Genomic DNA, 20,020 nt, shown 5'->3' with positions numbered 1-20,020 from the left:
AATAATGATCAGTGTCATCAAAGAATCCCCTGAATACACGTGTGTCTCTCACCGCCTTCATGAATTCCTGATCTGTTATTATATAGTCAATGACAGATCTGGATCCCCTGCCTTCCCAAGTATACTGGTGAATGTTCTTATGTTTAAAAAGGAGTTTATGATTACTAATCCCATACTGGCACAGAAATCCAAGAGTTGTTTCCCGTTCCTGTTGGCCTCTATATCCTCTCCAAATTTACCCATAACCTTTTCATACCCTTCTGTTCGATTTCCAATCCTGGCATTAAAATCACCCATGAGCAGAACACTATCCTTGTCCTTTACTCTAACAACTACATCACTGAGTGCCTCATAAAAACTATCCATCTTATCTTGATCTGTCCCTTCACAATGCGATTATACTGACACAATCCTAATTTTCTTACTAGACACTGTCAAATCTATCCACATCAGTCGTTCGTTTACATACCTTACTGCAATTACGCTGAGTTCCATTTCTTTCCTGATGTAAAGCCCTACACTCCATTGTGCTATTCCTGCTTTGACTCCTGACAGGTGGACCTTGTGTTCTCCCAGTTCCTCTTCTTTGTCACCCGTTACTCGAATGTCACTAACAGCTAAAACGTCCAGCCCCATCTTACTTGCAGCCTCTGCCAGCTCTACGTGCTTCCCTGGGTAGCCCCCATTGATATTAATAGCTCCCCATCTCATTACCATTTTTTTGCCAAGTCGTATCTTAGGAGTCCCTGGTTTGTCAGTTAGAGGTGGGATTCCGTCACCTCCAAAGAAATGTTTTCTTAATCTAAAATTAAGTTAGTACTGATTTCACAAGATCTGAAAGTGTAATCCAACGTCACTATTATCACTCAAGAAGATCCGCCTACCGAAAAATCACTATCTAACTGAAACGTCACCTACCGATACCACTGACTTTGCTAATCCTGATAAATCCCTTGACCCGTTCACTGTTCCTAAATATCATTCTCCTACTAAACATTCAAAACCATCTTAAATCCACCTACCTGACAGAGGTTCCCTACAGAGTGTAGTGTGCTAGCAACATTTGATCATTCAGTACAAATACAAGTACCTTTTGCAGAAAAACGCCAGAACATTTGCTTCTCCCGATTAAACAAGTAGAAAGTATGAAAATGTCCCAATATTGAGTTGCCACTTCGTTACTACAATCCACAACGTAATTTTAATAAAATCAACCCAACATATTAATATGTCAGCCCTCCTAGTTTGCAATTTATCTATACATAAAAAATATAGTACCACAGAAGAAGAGAACGATTGTAGTTTAACAATAAGTGACGTAACTGCACTTCCCCAAATATGAGTGTACCATTCCCCTTAGTGTGCATTCAAAAGACTCCTCTGACAACTTGAGAACAGGAATACATACATATGTGTACCAGTTATTGTGTCAGTATTTAATAATCAACATAGCAATAAGGACATAACTAACATGAGAAGCTGTGCAAGGATCGATTTAAGATGCATGAATGTAACAATTATTCAGTAGAGTACATTTCGAAATGTGTAAATTACCTTTCATTAACACAGACCAACTACAATGAAGTTCAAACATCAAGTGAAACAAGAAAGCACCATATTGTAAACTACATTTTACATCGAATAAACGGGAGATATTCTGTGAGGTTTTCAAAGTATTTATTCTTCTTGTATGTACAGAATCACTGTATTTTAAAATATTATTATGTATGGTTAGTGGGTTACAATAGTTGTTCCGCGAGTAGATGGACATCTGCACTAGAGGCTGCAATCTTCGGAATATTATTTCGAATTCAACTTACGAGAAAGAAAATGAATAACAATCGTAATCGTCAAATCGGCGAACTTGTATCACCCATTGTAATCCACGCAAATACTTCACCAACCTCAGAAACAAAAAATAGATTATATTTAAAAGACTGTACCTAAATGCAATGTAAGATTGTCACTAAAAGTAAATTCAAGGCGTTCAAACAATGGTCTCCTTAGAGCAGAGCTATAGTAAGTTCCACAAATTTTGTTTGTGTTATTGTACGCCTTACACTAGTAAATTTCATGTTTCCTTGTTTGACGCAGTGGAAACTACCAGGTGGTTATAGTTAAAGAGCAGCGACTCACAGAGGTGCAGTGTGGACTGGAACTATATTACGGCAGTGAAACTTGGTAGATATTCCATTGCGTTTACTTGGAACTGAGTTACGTCGGGAAAAGGTTAGTTCCAGTTTTGGTCAGCAGATGGAAATCTGGGACTGTGAATGCGACAAAGACTTATAAAAATGTTTCCATATTTCATGTAGCAGTGAACCCGTCAATGCTCCACAATTGCTAAATTAAATGACGGCCACTGGGACAGATCAACACACAAAGCTGTGGAGTGGGAAGGCTAATCCAGCAACAGCAACATCATTCACAGTTTGCATGATGACAATTTATTTGGACAAGTTCAACCAGCGAGTGCATGCACACAATTAAGAAAATTTCTTCGTGTATGAAATACGTGAGTGAAATGCTAATTACACAGGAAACAAATTTTAGCTAAGAAAAGTACGTCACGACACACTGTAAATCAGACGTTACTAGGAATTTCAGAAAATGTTAGATTTAAGAAAGCTAGTGGCTAGCGCTTACTGAACTACATATCAATAACAATCTATCTTTGCAAAGGAATTTGTATATTATTTGCGATTTTAGGAAAAATGTGCACCTGGCGCCTAGCAAATTCTATTAATAATCTTCCAATTAATAATTGTAATTAAGAAACATGCTACATCGCGCTCACTAAGGCTTTAATTGACATCAATTCAGGTTGCTAGGTATTTAGGATGAAAACAGGCCAAGTCGCTCATTAAATGATTAATTAAATATCAGCAGGTCAGTGGGAAGTAATCTACCAACTTAAACGCTGACAGCATCAGAGCAAAGACAGATGTGCTTCAGAAAGTAAGGTACAACAAAGTTGTTACTGTTTTACAGCTCCTGCCTCGAACAGTCAGCAGTCCGACAGGAGATGGCTCGGCGTTTTATAACACCGGCACGTCGGTGGGTCGGTCTCTGTGAAAGCAGCGCCAGACCCGTGGCCGACCAGGGCAGTGGAAACCCGCCCTAAGCTCTCGCCTGTTACCTGGGGAGATTTCACAAGGCCCTGGATGGGCTGAACTAAAACAGACTAAAATTCAAAATGAACGAATTGTTGCACACCAGGATGAACAACTGCAAAGGGGTAAAAGACAAATTCCAATTAAGGCAAGTGAGAGTGACTTTCCTACATTGGTCTCCTTAAACACTGTTTGGCTTTGAATTCAAGTAACAAGAAACTGGGAACTCAGCCACAAGTCTGGCAGTTACCTGAACATCAATATCTGCCCCTAAACTGAAGGTAGAAAAGTAGATTTACAACGGCACAGCGACCTGTCTAACAGTCACAACTATATAACATTTTGACAGTCACATGTTGTACTGCTTTGTATCACGATATCTCAAGCGCCGGCTCATTATGCCGGGAAAAATGATAGAATTCTTGTCCGTCAGTTCCACTTGAACTTAAAAGCAGTGCAAGACGTTGTATTTTGCTTTTAAACAAGAACTAATCTGACGAATCGTCGCACCAGATTGGGGAACTAGAGTTGGCCACACAGGATGCCGAAATGTCCTGGATCGAAGTTAGCACCTGGCAGTTGTCGCTCCAACCACCAGTGGTATCAGTACCCAGACACCATAAGCGGCAACCTGAAGGCAGCGGCCCTGCAAACAGCTCATGGTTCCTCTCCTTGTATCCACACATGCCACTTCTCGCAGCCACAACATGCTGCTGACTGCCTCTTCTCTTCACGGTTCGGCGCCCACTCTGTACCCATTGGCCTCACTCGTTGCCGACGTACCACTCACACCCTCTCTCGGACTTACCTCAAACCATCAGTCAGCCAGTTTTGCATGCAAGAATCGCAAAAAAGCCCACTAGCGATATATCGAATCGACCGCCACAGCTCATCCTTTCCCACCAAAATCTCAAGAAAGCCCGTCCGCCAATTCATCTCAAACAGAGAACAGAAAATTTAGCTCCCTCCCTTGACCTTGCGAAACGTCCCCGTAGAAAAATTGTACAAGACTGATTAAGCTGACACACAATATTTTTGGCGCAACGCAATCTGACTTCCAATAATCCCTACTAGAGAATGGCCCTGAATAAATTAATCTATACGTTTCAAAATTCACTTACCTCACAAAAATCTTCGTTACTCAAAGTACTGCAATACAGAGAGCGCCAATACTGCTAGCTAAATAAAAGGTTCAGACCACAGAAGGCACTAACTACTGATAGGTATAGTTAGAAAATGAAAGATTTTAATAGAGAACAAACAATGTGTTTACCTTATTAGTCATAATACATATAGCAGTTCATGACATCCATTCTTACAAATTTCAAAATTCCGTCATCTCTCTCCCCACATCTACCACTGCTGGCAGCTCACCTCCAACTGCGCAACGCTACGCGTTGTTAACATCCAGCTTCCCAACACTACAATGGCGAGTATTACAACAATGCCAGCCAGCCACTGACTGCACACAGCACAGCCAGTGATTTTTCATATAGAGCGCTATGTGGCGTTACCAATAAAAAAACCTAAACAGTCTACTTACACTTGGAGCCAAGTACTCTAGAAAACTTTCCTGTAGCAATGTTACGTTCCATTATGCTGACTGGATTAAGAACCTGGATAACCTCACAAGGTCCTACAAAGTGAGGTGACAATTTATCAGGAATTGCGCCGTACTCTGACCCCTTGGAGACTGTTTTTGTAAACGAAACCTTATCACTACCACACACATTAAACTTACTTTGCCCAAGATTGTAGTGGTGCGCCTGCCTCTTGGGCGTGATATTAATATTTCCTACCACTTATCTCCAGTCCTCCTGAATCAGGCTAGGTGTCACATTCTCAGGGAACACATCACTAACTCATCACAGATTGGACAATGGGGAGTTGACACGATGACCAAAAACCAAGGAAGCGGAGGTAGTTTTAAGGGCTACACGGTTGGCGGAATTAAACACCAAATTAAGACATGATACTGAATAGCTGCGCTTATAGAGTGAAGGGAATGGAAAATAATTAAGGACGTCTTCAGACTGCAGTTCAGTCCTTCCATAAATGAAGGTTGTGGACAGTTCGGTACAGTTGTGGAGTGAATTATCACATTATCGAAGCTAAGTCTTTTAAACCCTTGTGAGAGGAAGGGAGAAGTGTTCTCACTGACAATGGTATCGGGAGGGCCAAATGTGGAATATATCTCCGACAACTGACGAATAAGTAATCCAGCTGTCAGCAGCCTACTACTGTGTACGAACCAGACAAATCTGGAGGTGTCATCAGTCACGACCAGGCAATACTGACTGGCACTACTAATACGTGGCTGGCGGCCGACATAGTCAACAAAGAGTTTATCAGTGGGAGAGTGTTCTCTTCAAGATTGTAAAAATCCCCTGACATTATTAAAATTGTGTTCAGGAATTTTACAGTTAAGGCACTCACATCTCTAAACATAACATACAAAGCTGGCCAAGTAAGAAATTACCTAATCTTGCTAATGATTCTACCGACTCCTAAATGTCCTCATACCACAGACTTTCCGGGCAGCATTCTGAAAAATCACTTTTGTTAAAAATTACGACAGGGCTATTGATTAACAAGGGCTGTTCAGCACTCATTTCTGCAGCTGTGTTGCTACGACTTTTAATCGTAGAATTCATCGCCAGTTTTTTTTTTTTAATTTGTTCTTGAAGCACCGTTCATTATTTGTTGTTTCTAGTATTGTAACAATTCATATTCGACGACAGATTTATTTTTTGACCTGTTTCCTTATTTAATATTTCACAATTTGTCAAGGAGTACGAAGACGGATGTGTTAGAGTGTCTGTGCAGCATAACCGGGGTAGCTGAGAGAGCTTCACTCAAAAGTAACAGCTAAATCGCCAGATTTGGAAACTATAGGAGGCCAATAGTGACTGCTAGACTTGATTTAGTGCGTAGAGCTTTGCGTGACTGGTAATAAAAAATGGTAAAACTGAAATGATTTATTTAACTAAATAAAATAACTTGCACGTTTTTATAATATCGTGAACCACGTTAAAATATCACGCTATCAACGAAAGGGAAATGTTGAAAAACACCAGTGGGAATAAGTTCTCGAGGGTGGAGAGTGGTAGAGTGCAGGAAAAGACCCTATAGAAGAGCAATTTGTCAGAAAAAAGGCGGAAGGCTAGCGGACCAAACACGGAGTTACGGGAACAGTCAGTGAGGCACCAATGCACTGGAGGTACAGAAGATGGCCAAACACACATAAAATTTCGGGGGTGCAGCCGCAAGAATTCTCCTCCTGCTTCTAATATTTCGGCTGTATAACGTTGAGCGACCTTCAGAGTTCAGTTCCACTTGAACTTAAAAGCAGTGCAAGACGTTGTATTTTGCTTTTAAACAAGAACTAATCTGACGAATCGTCGCACCAGATTGGGGAACTAGAGTTGGCCACACAGGATGCCGAAATGTCCTGGATCGAAGTTAGCACCTGGCAGTTGTCGCTCCAACCACCAGTGGTATCAGTACCCAGACACCATAAGCGGCAACCTGAAGGCAGCGGCCCTGCAAACAGCTCATGGTTCCTCTCCTTGTATCCACACATGCCACTTCTCGCAGCCACAACATGCTGCTGACTGCCTCTTCTCTTCACGGTTCGGCGCCCACTCTGTACCCATTGGCCTCACTCGTTGCCGACGTACCACTCACACCCTCTCTCGGACTTACCTCAAACCATCAGTCAGCCAGTTTTGCATGCAAGAATCGCAAAAAAGCCCACTAGCGATATATCGAATCGACCGCCACAGCTCATCCTTTCCCACCAAAATCTCAAGAAAGCCCGTCCGCCAATTCATCTCAAACAGAGAACAGAAAATTTAGCTCCCTCCCTTGACCTTGCGAAACGTCCCCGTAGAAAAATTGTACAAGACTGATTAAGCTGACACACAATATTTTTGGCGCAACGCAATCTGACTTCCAATAATCCCTACTAGAGAATGGCCCTGAATAAATTAATCTATACGTTTCAAAATTCACTTACCTCACAAAAATCTTCGTTACTCAAAGTACTGCAATACAGAGAGCGCCAATACTGCTAGCTAAATAAAAGGTTCAGACCACAGAAGGCACTAACTACTGATAGGTATAGTTAGAAAATGAAAGATTTTAATAGAGAACAAACAATGTGTTTACCTTATTAGTCATAATACATATAGCAGTTCATGACATCCATTCTTACAAATTTCAAAATTCCGTCATCTCTCTCCCCACATCTACCACTGCTGGCAGCTCACCTCCAACTGCGCAACGCTACGCGTTGTTAACATCCAGCTTCCCAACACTACAATGGCGAGTATTACAACAATGCCAGCCAGCCACTGACTGCACACAGCACAGCCAGTGATTTTTCATATAGAGCGCTATGTGGCGTTACCAATAAAAAAACCTAAACAGTCTACTTACACTTGGAGCCAAGTACTCTAGAAAACTTTCCTGTAGCAATGTTACGTTCCATTATGCTGACTGGATTAAGAACCTGGATAACCTCACAAGGTCCTACAAAGTGAGGTGACAATTTATCAGGAATTGCGCCGTACTCTGACCCCTTGGAGACTGTTTTTGTAAACGAAACCTTATCACTACCACACACATTAAACTTACTTTGCCCAAGATTGTAGTGGTGCGCCTGCCTCTTGGGCGTGATATTAATATTTCCTACCACTTATCTCCAGTCCTCCTGAATCAGGCTAGGTGTCACATTCTCAGGGAACACATCACTAACTCATCACAGATTGGACAATGGGGAGTTGACACGATGACCAAAAACCAAGGAAGCGGAGGTAGTTTTAAGGGCTACACGGTTGGCGGAATTAAACACCAAATTAAGACATGATACTGAATAGCTGCGCTTATAGAGTGAAGGGAATGGAAAATAATTAAGGACGTCTTCAGACTGCAGTTCAGTCCTTCCATAAATGAAGGTTGTGGACAGTTCGGTACAGTTGTGGAGTGAATTATCACATTATCGAAGCTAAGTCTTTTAAACCCTTGTGAGAGGAAGGGAGAAGTGTTCTCACTGACAATGGTATCGGGAGGGCCAAATGTGGAATATATCTCCGACAACTGACGAATAAGTAATCCAGCTGTCAGCAGCCTACTACTGTGTACGAACCAGACAAATCTGGAGGTGTCATCAGTCACGACCAGGCAATACTGACTGGCACTACTAATACGTGGCTGGCGGCCGACATAGTCAACAAAGAGTTTATCAGTGGGAGAGTGTTCTCTTCAAGATTGTAAAAATCCCCTGACATTATTAAAATTGTGTTCAGGAATTTTACAGTTAAGGCACTCACATCTCTAAACATAACATACAAAGCTGGCCAAGTAAGAAATTACCTAATCTTGCTAATGATTCTACCGACTCCTAAATGTCCTCATACCACAGACTTTCCGGGCAGCATTCTGAAAAATCACTTTTGTTAAAAATTACGACAGGGCTATTGATTAACAAGGGCTGTTCAGCACTCATTTCTGCAGCTGTGTTGCTACGACTTTTAATCGTAGAATTCATCGCCAGTTTTTTTTTTTTAATTTGTTCTTGAAGCACCGTTCATTATTTGTTGTTTCTAGTATTGTAACAATTCATATTCGACGACAGATTTATTTTTTGACCTGTTTCCTTATTTAATATTTCACAATTTGTCAAGGAGTACGAAGACGGATGTGTTAGAGTGTCTGTGCAGCATAACCGGGGTAGCTGAGAGAGCTTCACTCAAAAGTAACAGCTAAATCGCCAGATTTGGAAACTATAGGAGGCCAATAGTGACTGCTAGACTTGATTTAGTGCGTAGAGCTTTGCGTGACTGGTAATAAAAAATGGTAAAACTGAAATGATTTATTTAACTAAATAAAATAACTTGCACGTTTTTATAATATCGTGAACCACGTTAAAATATCACGCTATCAACGAAAGGGAAATGTTGAAAAACACCAGTGGGAATAAGTTCTCGAGGGTGGAGAGTGGTAGAGTGCAGGAAAAGACCCTATAGAAGAGCAATTTGTCAGAAAAAAGGCGGAAGGCTAGCGGACCAAACACGGAGTTACGGGAACAGTCAGTGAGGCACCAATGCACTGGAGGTACAGAAGATGGCCAAACACACATAAAATTTCGGGGGTGCAGCCGCAAGAATTCTCCTCCTGCTTCTAATATTTCGGCTGTATAACGTTGAGCGACCTTCAGAGTTCAGTTCCACTTGAACTTAAAAGCAGTGCAAGACGTTGTATTTTGCTTTTAAACAAGAACTAATCTGACGAATCGTCGCACCAGATTGGGGAACTAGAGTTGGCCACACAGGATGCCGAAATGTCCTGGATCGAAGTTAGCACCTGGCAGTTGTCGCTCCAACCACCAGTGGTATCAGTACCCAGACACCATAAGCGGCAACCTGAAGGCAGCGGCCCTGCAAACAGCTCATGGTTCCTCTCCTTGTATCCACACATGCCACTTCTCGCAGCCACAACATGCTGCTGACTGCCTCTTCTCTTCACGGTTCGGCGCCCACTCTGTACCCATTGGCCTCACTCGTTGCCGACGTACCACTCACACCCTCTCTCGGACTTACCTCAAACCATCAGTCAGCCAGTTTTGCATGCAAGAATCGCAAAAAAGCCCACTAGCGATATATCGAATCGACCGCCACAGCTCATCCTTTCCCACCAAAATCTCAAGAAAGCCCGTCCGCCAATTCATCTCAAACAGAGAACAGAAAATTTAGCTCCCTCCCTTGACCTTGCGAAACGTCCCCGTAGAAAAATTGTACAAGACTGATTAAGCTGACACACAATATTTTTGGCGCAACGCAATCTGACTTCCAATAATCCCTACTAGAGAATGGCCCTGAATAAATTAATCTATACGTTTCAAAATTCACTTACCTCACAAAAATCTTCGTTACTCAAAGTACTGCAATACAGAGAGCGCCAATACTGCTAGCTAAATAAAAGGTTCAGACCACAGAAGGCACTAACTACTGATAGGTATAGTTAGAAAATGAAAGATTTTAATAGAGAACAAACAATGTGTTTACCTTATTAGTCATAATACATATAGCAGTTCATGACATCCATTCTTACAAATTTCAAAATTCCGTCATCTCTCTCCCCACATCTACCACTGCTGGCAGCTCACCTCCAACTGCGCAACGCTACGCGTTGTTAACATCCAGCTTCCCAACACTACAATGGCGAGTATTACAACAATGCCAGCCAGCCACTGACTGCACACAGCACAGCCAGTGATTTTTCATATAGAGCGCTATGTGGCGTTACCAATAAAAAAACCTAAACAGTCTACTTACACTTGGAGCCAAGTACTCTAGAAAACTTTCCTGTAGCAATGTTACGTTCCATTATGCTGACTGGATTAAGAACCTGGATAACCTCACAAGGTCCTACAAAGTGAGGTGACAATTTATCAGGAATTGCGCCGTACTCTGACCCCTTGGAGACTGTTTTTGTAAACGAAACCTTATCACTACCACACACATTAAACTTACTTTGCCCAAGATTGTAGTGGTGCGCCTGCCTCTTGGGCGTGATATTAATATTTCCTACCACTTATCTCCAGTCCTCCTGAATCAGGCTAGGTGTCACATTCTCAGGGAACACATCACTAACTCATCACAGATTGGACAATGGGGAGTTGACACGATGACCAAAAACCAAGGAAGCGGAGGTAGTTTTAAGGGCTACACGGTTGGCGGAATTAAACACCAAATTAAGACATGATACTGAATAGTTGCGCTTATAGAGTGAAGGGAATGGAAAATAATTAAGGACGTCTTCAGACTGCAGTTCAGTCCTTCCATAAATGAAGGTTGTGGACAGTTCGGTACAGTTGTGGAGTGAATTATCACATTATCGAAGCTAAGTCTTTTAAACCCTTGTGAGAGGAAGGGAGAAGTGTTCTCACTGACAATGGTATCGGGAGGGCCAAATGTGGAATATATCTCCGACAACTGACGAATAAGTAATCCAGCTGTCAGCAGCCTACTACTGTGTACGAACCAGACAAATCTGGAGGTGTCATCAGTCACGACCAGGCAATACTGACTGGCACTACTAATACGTGGCAGGCGGCCGACATAGTCAACAAAGAGTTTATCAGTGGGAGAGTGTTCTCTTCAAGATTGTAAAAATCCCCTGACATTATTAAAATTGTGTTCAGGAATTTTACAGTTAAGGCACTCACATCTCTAAACATAACATACAAAGCTGGCCAAGTAAGAAATTACCTAATCTTGCTAATGATTCTACCGACTCCTAAATGTCCTCATACCACAGACTTTCCGGGCAGCATTCTGAAAAATCACTTTTGTTAAAAATTACGACAGGGCTATTGATTAACAAGGGCTGTTCAGCACTCATTTCTGCAGCTGTGTTGCTACGACTTTTAATCGTAGAATTCATCGCCAGTTTTTTTTTTTAATTTGTTCTTGAAGCACCGTTCATTATTTGTTGTTTCTAGTATTGTAACAATTCATATTCGACGACAGATTTATTTTTTGACCTGTTTCCTTATTTAATATTTCACAATTTGTCAAGGAGTACGAAGACGGATGTGTTAGAGTGTCTGTGCAGCATAACCGGGGTAGCTGAGAGAGCTTCACTCAAAAGTAACAGCTAAATCGCCAGATTTGGAAACTATAGGAGGCCAATAGTGACTGCTAGACTTGATTTAGTGCGTAGAGCTTTGCGTGACTGGTAATAAAAAATGGTAAAACTGAAATGATTTATTTAACTAAATAAAATAACTTGCACGTTTTTATAATATCGTGAACCACGTTAAAATATCACGCTATCAACGAAAGGGAAATGTTGAAAAACACCAGTGGGAATAAGTTCTCGAGGGTGGAGAGTGGTAGAGTGCAGGAAAAGACCCTATAGAAGAGCAATTTGTCAGAAAAAAGGCGGAAGGCTAGCGGACCAAACACGGAGTTACGGGAACAGTCAGTGAGGCACCAATGCACTGGAGGTACAGAAGATGGCCAAACACACATAAAATTTCGGGGGTGCAGCCGCAAGAATTCTCCTCCTGCTTCTAATATTTCGGCTGTATAACGTTGAGCGACCTTCAGAGTGAGCCGCAAGACTGCCACTCCACTGCTCGCTGCGTCCCTTTATACTCGTGAAACGCGCAAATGCTCTTGTGGCCACAGATGCAAATGCGCCAGAGACGTTGTTTGGCGGCAGAGGTGTACACAATGCACGAGTTACATCTATGACACCGTAGTCGATCTGTGTTGGCAGGTCGATATATCGTCAATATATCTATTCGTGTACTTCAAAGTAAGTAACAGGATATATTGGCTTTCTTAACAGTTCCACCAGTAAGCATTTATTTCAGTCAGTAAAATTATTATTCATCTTAATTCGTTCTGTAAACTTCCCTATTAGGTTAGCTGATAGCGCGGAATAGGCGGGCGGCGGCATAAGGGGCCTTGTCACGGTTCGCGCTGGGTGTTGTGTTCTGTCCTAAGGTTAGTTAGGTTTAAGTAGTTCTAAGTTCTAGGGGACTGATGACCGCCAACACCGATTGGTAAAAGAGTATGTTTCTCGAGTATAAAACGTCGTCAACGTCTGATTACTGTTTTAAATGAGTTAATACTTGTCTTATTGAACATACTCTTTAATTTAAGAATATTCTTCTTAATGAGTAAGTGGTCCCGACAGTCGGCATACCAGTTACTTTGGAATAAGGCTGGGCATCTCGGACATATTCTGAGTCGTGGTCACCTTTGTGCTCATACGGCAAAGACTACCAATTCCACCGGTTAGTCCCTCAGCCGTTAGGGGTAAAACCCAATGGGACTCGGGGCAAGTGAGGCTAGCAACGTGCTGCACTGGTACTTTAAATATGATGCTGGCAGCAATCAGAACAAAATGCCTCGGACCTTTGGAGGAGACGGAGTCCCACCTCTAACTGACAAACCAGGGACTCCTAAGATACGACTTGGCAAACAAATGGTAATGAGATGGGGAGCTATTAATAGCAATGGGGGCTACTCTGTGAAGAAGGTAGATCTGGCAGAGGCTGCAAGTCAGATGGGGCTGGACGTTTTAGCTGTTAGTGACATTCGGGTAATGGGTGAGAAAGAAGAGGAAGTGGGAGAATACAAGGTCTACCTGTCAGGAGTCAAAGCAGGAATAGCACAATGGGTGTAGGACTGTACATCAGGAAAGAAATGGAACCCAGCCTAGTTGCAATCAGGTATGTAAACGAACGACTGGTGTGGATAGATTTGACAGTATGTAGCAAGGAAATTAGGATTGTGTCAGTGTATTCGCATTGTGAAGCGACAGATCAAGATAAGGTGGATAGCTTTTATGAGGCACCCAGTGATGTAGTTGTTAGAGTAAAGGACAAGGACAGTGTTCTGCTCATGGGTGATTTTAACGCCAGGATTGGAAATTGAACAGAAGGGTATGAAAAGGTTATGGGTAAATTTGGAGAGGATATAGAGGCCAACAGGAACGGGAAACAACTCTTGGATTTCTGTGCCAGTATGGGATTAGTAATCATAAACTCCTTTTTTAAACATAAGAACATTCACCAGTATACTTGGGAAGGCAGAGGAACCAGATCTGTCATTGACTATATAATAACAGATAAGGAATTCAGCAAGGCGGTGAGAGACACACGTGTATTCAGGGGATTCTTTGATGACACTGATCATTATTTAATCTGCAGTGAAATTGTGATTGTGAGGCCGAAAGTGCAGGAGGTCAGGTCCATATGTAGGAGGATAAGAGTGGAGAAACTTCAAGTTAAGGAAATCAGGCACAAGTACATAACAGCGATCTCAGAAAGGTACCAGTTAGTTGAATGTAGTCAATTACAGTCATTGGAAAAGGAATGGACAAGGTACAGGGACACAGTACTAGAAGTGGCTAAAGAATGTCTTGGAACAGTAGTGTGTAAAAGTACGATGAAGCAAATAGCTTGGTGGAATGACACAGTCAAGGCAGCCTGTAAACGGAAAAAAAGGAGTATCAAAAATGGCTACATACTAGAACTCCGGTATACAGAGAAAGTTATGTTGAATAAAGAAACAACGCCAAACAGATAATTGCAGCATCCAAGAAGATATCTTGGGAAGAATTTGGGAACAGGTTGGAGACTGTTGGTCAAGCTGCTGGAAAACCATTCTGGAGTGTAATTAGCAGTCTTCGAATGGGAAGTAAGAAGGAAATGACAAGTATTTTGGACAGGTCAGGAAAACTGATGGTGAAACCTGTGGATGCCTTGGGCAGATGGAGGGAATATTTTGAAGAGTTGCTCAATGTAGGTGAAAATACGATCAGTAATGTTTCAGATATCGAGGTAGAATGGAATAGGAATGAGGCTGGAAATAGGATCACATTTGAGGAAGCGGAGAAAATGGTCAATAGATTGCAGTGCAATAAAGCAGCTGGGGTGGATGAAATTAAGTCGAAATTCATCAAATACAGTGGAAAGTCAGGTTTTAAATTGCTACACAGGATAATTGAAATGGTCTGGGGGTCGAGATAGGTTCCATCAGACTGGACAAAAGCAGTAATCACACCAATCTTTAAACATGGAAACAGAAAAGATTGTAACAACTACAGAGGTATCTCTTTAATCAGCGTTGTGGGTAAAATCTTCGCAGGTATTGTTGAAAGGAAAGTGCGAGTATTAGTTGAGGACCAGTTGGATGAAAATCAGTGTGGGTTTAGGCCTCTTCGAGGTTGTCAGGACCAGATCTTTAGCTTACGGCAAATAATGGAGAAGTGTTATGAGTGGAACAGGGAATTGTATCTATGCTTTATAAATCTTGAAAAGGCATATGACCAGGTTCCTAGGAGGACGTTATTGTCTGCTCTACGAGATTATGGAATAGGAGGCAAACATTTGCAAGCAATTAAAGGTCTTTACATCTATAGTCAGGCAGCAGTTAGTGTTGACGGTAAATTGAGTTTATGGTTCAGAGTTGTGTCAGGGGTAAGATAAGGCTGCAACCTGTCTCCACTATTGTTCATATTATTTATGGATCATATGTTGAAAACAATAAACTGGCTGGATGAGATTAAGATAAGTGAACACAAAATAAGCAGTCTTGCATTTGCAGATGACTTAGTTGTGATGGCAGGCAGATTCGGTTGAAAGTTTGCAGAGTAATATTTCAGTGCTAGATCAGAAATGTAAGGACTACAGTATGAAGATTAGCATCTCCAAAACGAAAGTAATATCAGTGGGAAAGAAATACAAACGGATTGAGTGTCAAATAGGAGGAACAAAGTTAGAACAGGTGGACGGTTTCAAGTACTTAGGATGTATATTCTCACAGGATGGCAACATAGTGAAAGAACTGGAAGCGAGGTGTAGCAAAGCTAATGCAGTGAGCGCTCAGCTACGATCTACTCTCTTCTGCAAGAAGGAAGGTAGTACCAAGTCTAAGTTATCTGTGCACCGTTCAATCTTTCGACCAACTTTGTTGTATGGGAGCCAAAGCTGGGTGGATTCAGGTTACCTTATCAACAAGGTTGAGGTTACAGATATGAAATTAGCTAGGATGATTGCAGGTACCAGTAGATGGGAACAATGGCAGGAGGGTGTCCACAATGAGGAAATCAAAGAAAACCTGGGAATGAACTCTATAGATGTAGCAGTCCGGGCGAACAGGCTTAGATGGTGGGGTCATGTTACACGCTTGGGAGAAGCAAGGTTACCCAAGAGACTCATGGGTTCAGCAGTAGAGGGTAGGAGGAGACGGGGCAGAACAAGGAGAAGGTACTTGTATTCGGTTAAGAATCATTTTCAAGTAATAGGCTTAACATCAGAAGAGGCACCAACGTTAGCACTGAACAGAGGATCATGGATGAATGCTCTACACTGAACGCTGAAAAGTCTTATCAGTCTTAAATGATGATGTTGATGATGATATGATATCCCAGCACTTTCAATTTTTAATTACCTATTACTTGAGAAATTTTACATGCAATGTATGTGGTACTTTAGAGCATAATATTGGACTAAGATAGTCAATAAATAATAACAAGAAACGTGTTGTAACAATTATCGCTCCATTCGTGTAACACAGTAAGAGATTCTCGGTGTACACATTCACAGTGCTACCGTTAATTTCCTACCCGTTATTCCCCTGTCCGATTATCTTTCTTTCCTGATCTGAATATTAGCTTATGTGGTACTCGATAGTCGCTAGATTATTAATTCGGAGTGTGTGAAACAGGATAAATTAAATTAATGACACCAAAGTATCTGATAAAATAATACACTCCAGGAAATGGAAAAAAGAACAAATTGACATCGGTGTGTCAGACCCTCCTTACTTGCTCCGGACACTGCGAGAGGGCTGTACAAGCAATGATCACACGCACGGCACAGCGGACACACCAGGAACCGCGGTGTTGGACGTCGAATGGCGCTACCTGCGCAGCATTTGTGCACCGCCGCCGTCAGTGTCAGCCAGTTTGCCGTGGCATACGGAGCTCCATCGCAGTCTTTAACACTGGTAGCATGCCGCGACAGCGTGGACGTGAACCGTATGTGCAGTTGACCGACTTTGGGCGAGGGCGTATAGTGGGCATGCGGGAGGCCGGGTGGACGTACCGCCGAATTGCTCAACACGTGGGGCGTGAGGTCTCCAAAGTACATCGATGTCGTCGCCAGTGGTCGGCGGAAAGTGCACGTGCCCGTCGACCTGGGACCGGACCGCAGCGACGCACGGATGCACGCCAAGACCGTAGGATCCTACGCAGTGCCGTAGGGGACCGCACCGCCACTTCCCAGCAAATTAGGGACACTGTTGCTCCTGGGGTATCGGCGAGGACCATTCGCAACCGTCTCCATGAAGCTGGGCTACGGTCCCGCACACCGTTAGGCCGTCTTCCGCTCACGACCCAACATAGTGCAGCCCGCCTCCAGTGGTGTCGCGACAGGCGTGAATGGAGGGACGAATGGAGACGTGTCGTCTTCAGCGATGAAAGTCGCTTCTGCCTTGGTGCCAATGATGGTCGTATGCGTGTTTGGCGCCGTGCAGGTGAGTGCCACAATCAGGACTGCATACGACCGAGGCACACAGGGCCAACACCTGGCATCATGGTGTGGGGAGCGATCTCCTACACGGGCCGTACACCTCTGGTGATCGTCGAGGAGACACTGAATAGTGCACGGTACATCCAAACCGTCATCGAACCCATCGTTCTACCATTCCTAGACCGGCAAGGGAACTTGCTGTTCCAACAGGACAATGCACGTCCGCATGTATCCCGTGCCACCCAACGTGCTCTAGAAGGTGTAAGTCAACTACCCTGGCCAGCAAGATCCCCGGATCTGTCCCCCATTGAGCATGTTTGGGACTGGATGAAGCGTCGTCTCACGCGGTCTGCACGTCCAGCACGAACGCTGGTCCAACTGAGGCGCTAGGTGGAAATGGCATGGCAAGCCGTTCCACAGGACTACATCCAGCATCTCTACGATCGTTTCCATGGGAGAATAGCAGCCTGCATTGCTGCGAAAGGTGGATATACACTGTACTAGTGCCGACATTGTGCATGCTCTGTTGCCTGTGTCTATGTGCCTGTGGTTCTGTCAGTGTGATCATGTGATGTATCTGACCCCAGGAATGTGTCAATAAAGTTTCCCCTTCGTGGGACAATGAATTCACGGTGTTCTTATTTCAATTTCCAGGAGTGTAGATACTGAAGTTCGCGAACAAAAATATTATATAGCACAAAAGACATGTTATCGATTGGCGTTTACCCTTCCGTATTTATTCCACAGTCCTTGAAACGGCTATTAACGTGACAGCCACCTTAAAGAAAATTACATTCTTCCTACGCCATGTCATCTTCAGACTACTTAGTTTTTCATTCGGTAGCCATTATCTTTCTTCTTTCTTTACTACCGTACAGTTGAATGATACCCGAAAATGTTGTGCGTCATTTCTCACAGTTGATACCTACGTGTCTATCACTCCGCAGTTTTTATGGCGTATTACAACGGTCGTAGCTGCCGAGGAGGGCAGGATAAGCACCCCAAGCCTGCCAACAGAACGGACCTATCTGTTCTCGGTAAACACACTAGTGCTTTCTTAAATAATTGTATTCACTAACAAATAATCACCACGCATGTAATTTGTAATTTAATACGCAACAAACAGACGTACACGAATATCCAATAAAATGAAAGGATCTTGACCATGAAGGCGACATGTAACAAACGGCAAACTGACTGAAGTGTAGTGTATGCTTTTACATGCAGATGATTAGCTTTTCACATCAAACCCACGACACAGTTGGGAAAACGTAGGGTATAATTCATTTTCGTTAAAATGAACTACATCGTAAAGGAATTGTGTAGTCTCCATCAAATCCGTGTAGGCCATAACAACTACAAAAACAACGCTGTCAGTCTGGGAGCTTTGCACACTAAGTCCACTCAAAAATGATGGCTGCAAAGTCTGAAGATTAAGTCTACCTGATGTCGTGACGGTTCTCTGCCGAACGGAAACAGGACTGTTAGCTTTACTCAGACATTTTCGCTTCAATGATGTCTTGTCATGGACTATGAAGTCCACTGACGCTAAAGCATTTGTCTTCAAAATGCGCGCCGCAGCTCCCTGGTGTGCCATGAACGAACGCCAGGGGCGCCGTAGTATTTTCACAGTGGAAAAGAAGGCAGTTGTTGGCAGTTTCATTTCTGGTATCAACCTATGTGATTTGAACGGAATTCTGCTTTAGATTTTAGTCAGACTGCATAGTTGAACAATCGCGTGTTACACTTAGCAGCATCGATGATTGTTTGCCTCTTCAACGAGCTTTTACTATTTTGCGACGTCTTACAAAATTGATAAGGGTGATAAGCTATGGAAAAGTTCTTACATTTGTCACGTGGAATTAAAAAAATGAGAAGATTTTGAGGACAACAAAGAAAGTGGTAATGAAGATATAGAACAAAAGCGTAGGAAATGCGATGGTAAGTACTTAGACGGTGGTTTCAAGCCCGCTGTTGTCTACAGTGGGAAACGTCTACAGTGTGTTTTGTGTTTCAAATTTCTTTCTGTTGAATGAATGCTACCAAGAAAATTAAGGCGTCATTTAGAAAGTGCTCATAAGAACGTCGTGGTCAGACCAAGAGAATATGTTTCTAGAACACGTTATTACATTTCCACTTAGTGGGGTTTTGAATAGAGAATCGCCACTCGTAAAATAAAATGCTGAAAGATAGCAGTAAACGAATCAATGGCAGGGAATACAAAATTAACTGTTTCAAACTGAAAAAGTCGCTACCTATCTTGTCCTTTATCCCTAAACTATTACAAGAAATACATTCAAAAATTTGTTTCAAAGCAGATTAATATTTCGAATATGTCTTTTCGTATCAAAGTGAATACAAAGGCCAATAAAGGAAGACTGGAGTTTTGCTAAAAGTAAAGTTCAAAGAAATTAAAATCGTAAAGAGAACGAATAATATTCTTCATATAATCACTTGCAACGAAAAGAATGGTAATTATCCTTTATTTAGACAGGGAAAGCAAGTTTACATTTTATTGAAAAGTTATTAATTATAAATGTAACGTTATTTCTTCTAATTCTGAAAAGTAGAAAGTGACTAAATAGATTATTACGATAAAATTACAATAGGTTTAAGGATACTATTGTTGCAAGGAGCTAATTATAGGGGTTAACGTTGATTGACAACGAAAGACAAACAATACTACATTATATCTTTGCCTTGTGAACGTATTCTCTTATTTACGTAAAAATTTATAACTTTTACACTGATTGCTTGTACATACGATTATTCGTTGATGGTTTAAAAGACGAGCAACTACAAGAGGCAACGGATCTATATGTCATATTCATCACTTACTCATCGAAGCAGT

This window comes from Schistocerca gregaria, chromosome 1 (assembly GCF_023897955.1).
Source record: "Schistocerca gregaria isolate iqSchGreg1 chromosome 1, iqSchGreg1.2, whole genome shotgun sequence".
Classification (NCBI taxonomy): domain Eukaryota; kingdom Metazoa; phylum Arthropoda; class Insecta; order Orthoptera; family Acrididae; genus Schistocerca; species Schistocerca gregaria.
The sequence above is the reverse complement of the archived record's forward strand: the minus strand, read 5'-3'. Positions refer to the sequence as shown.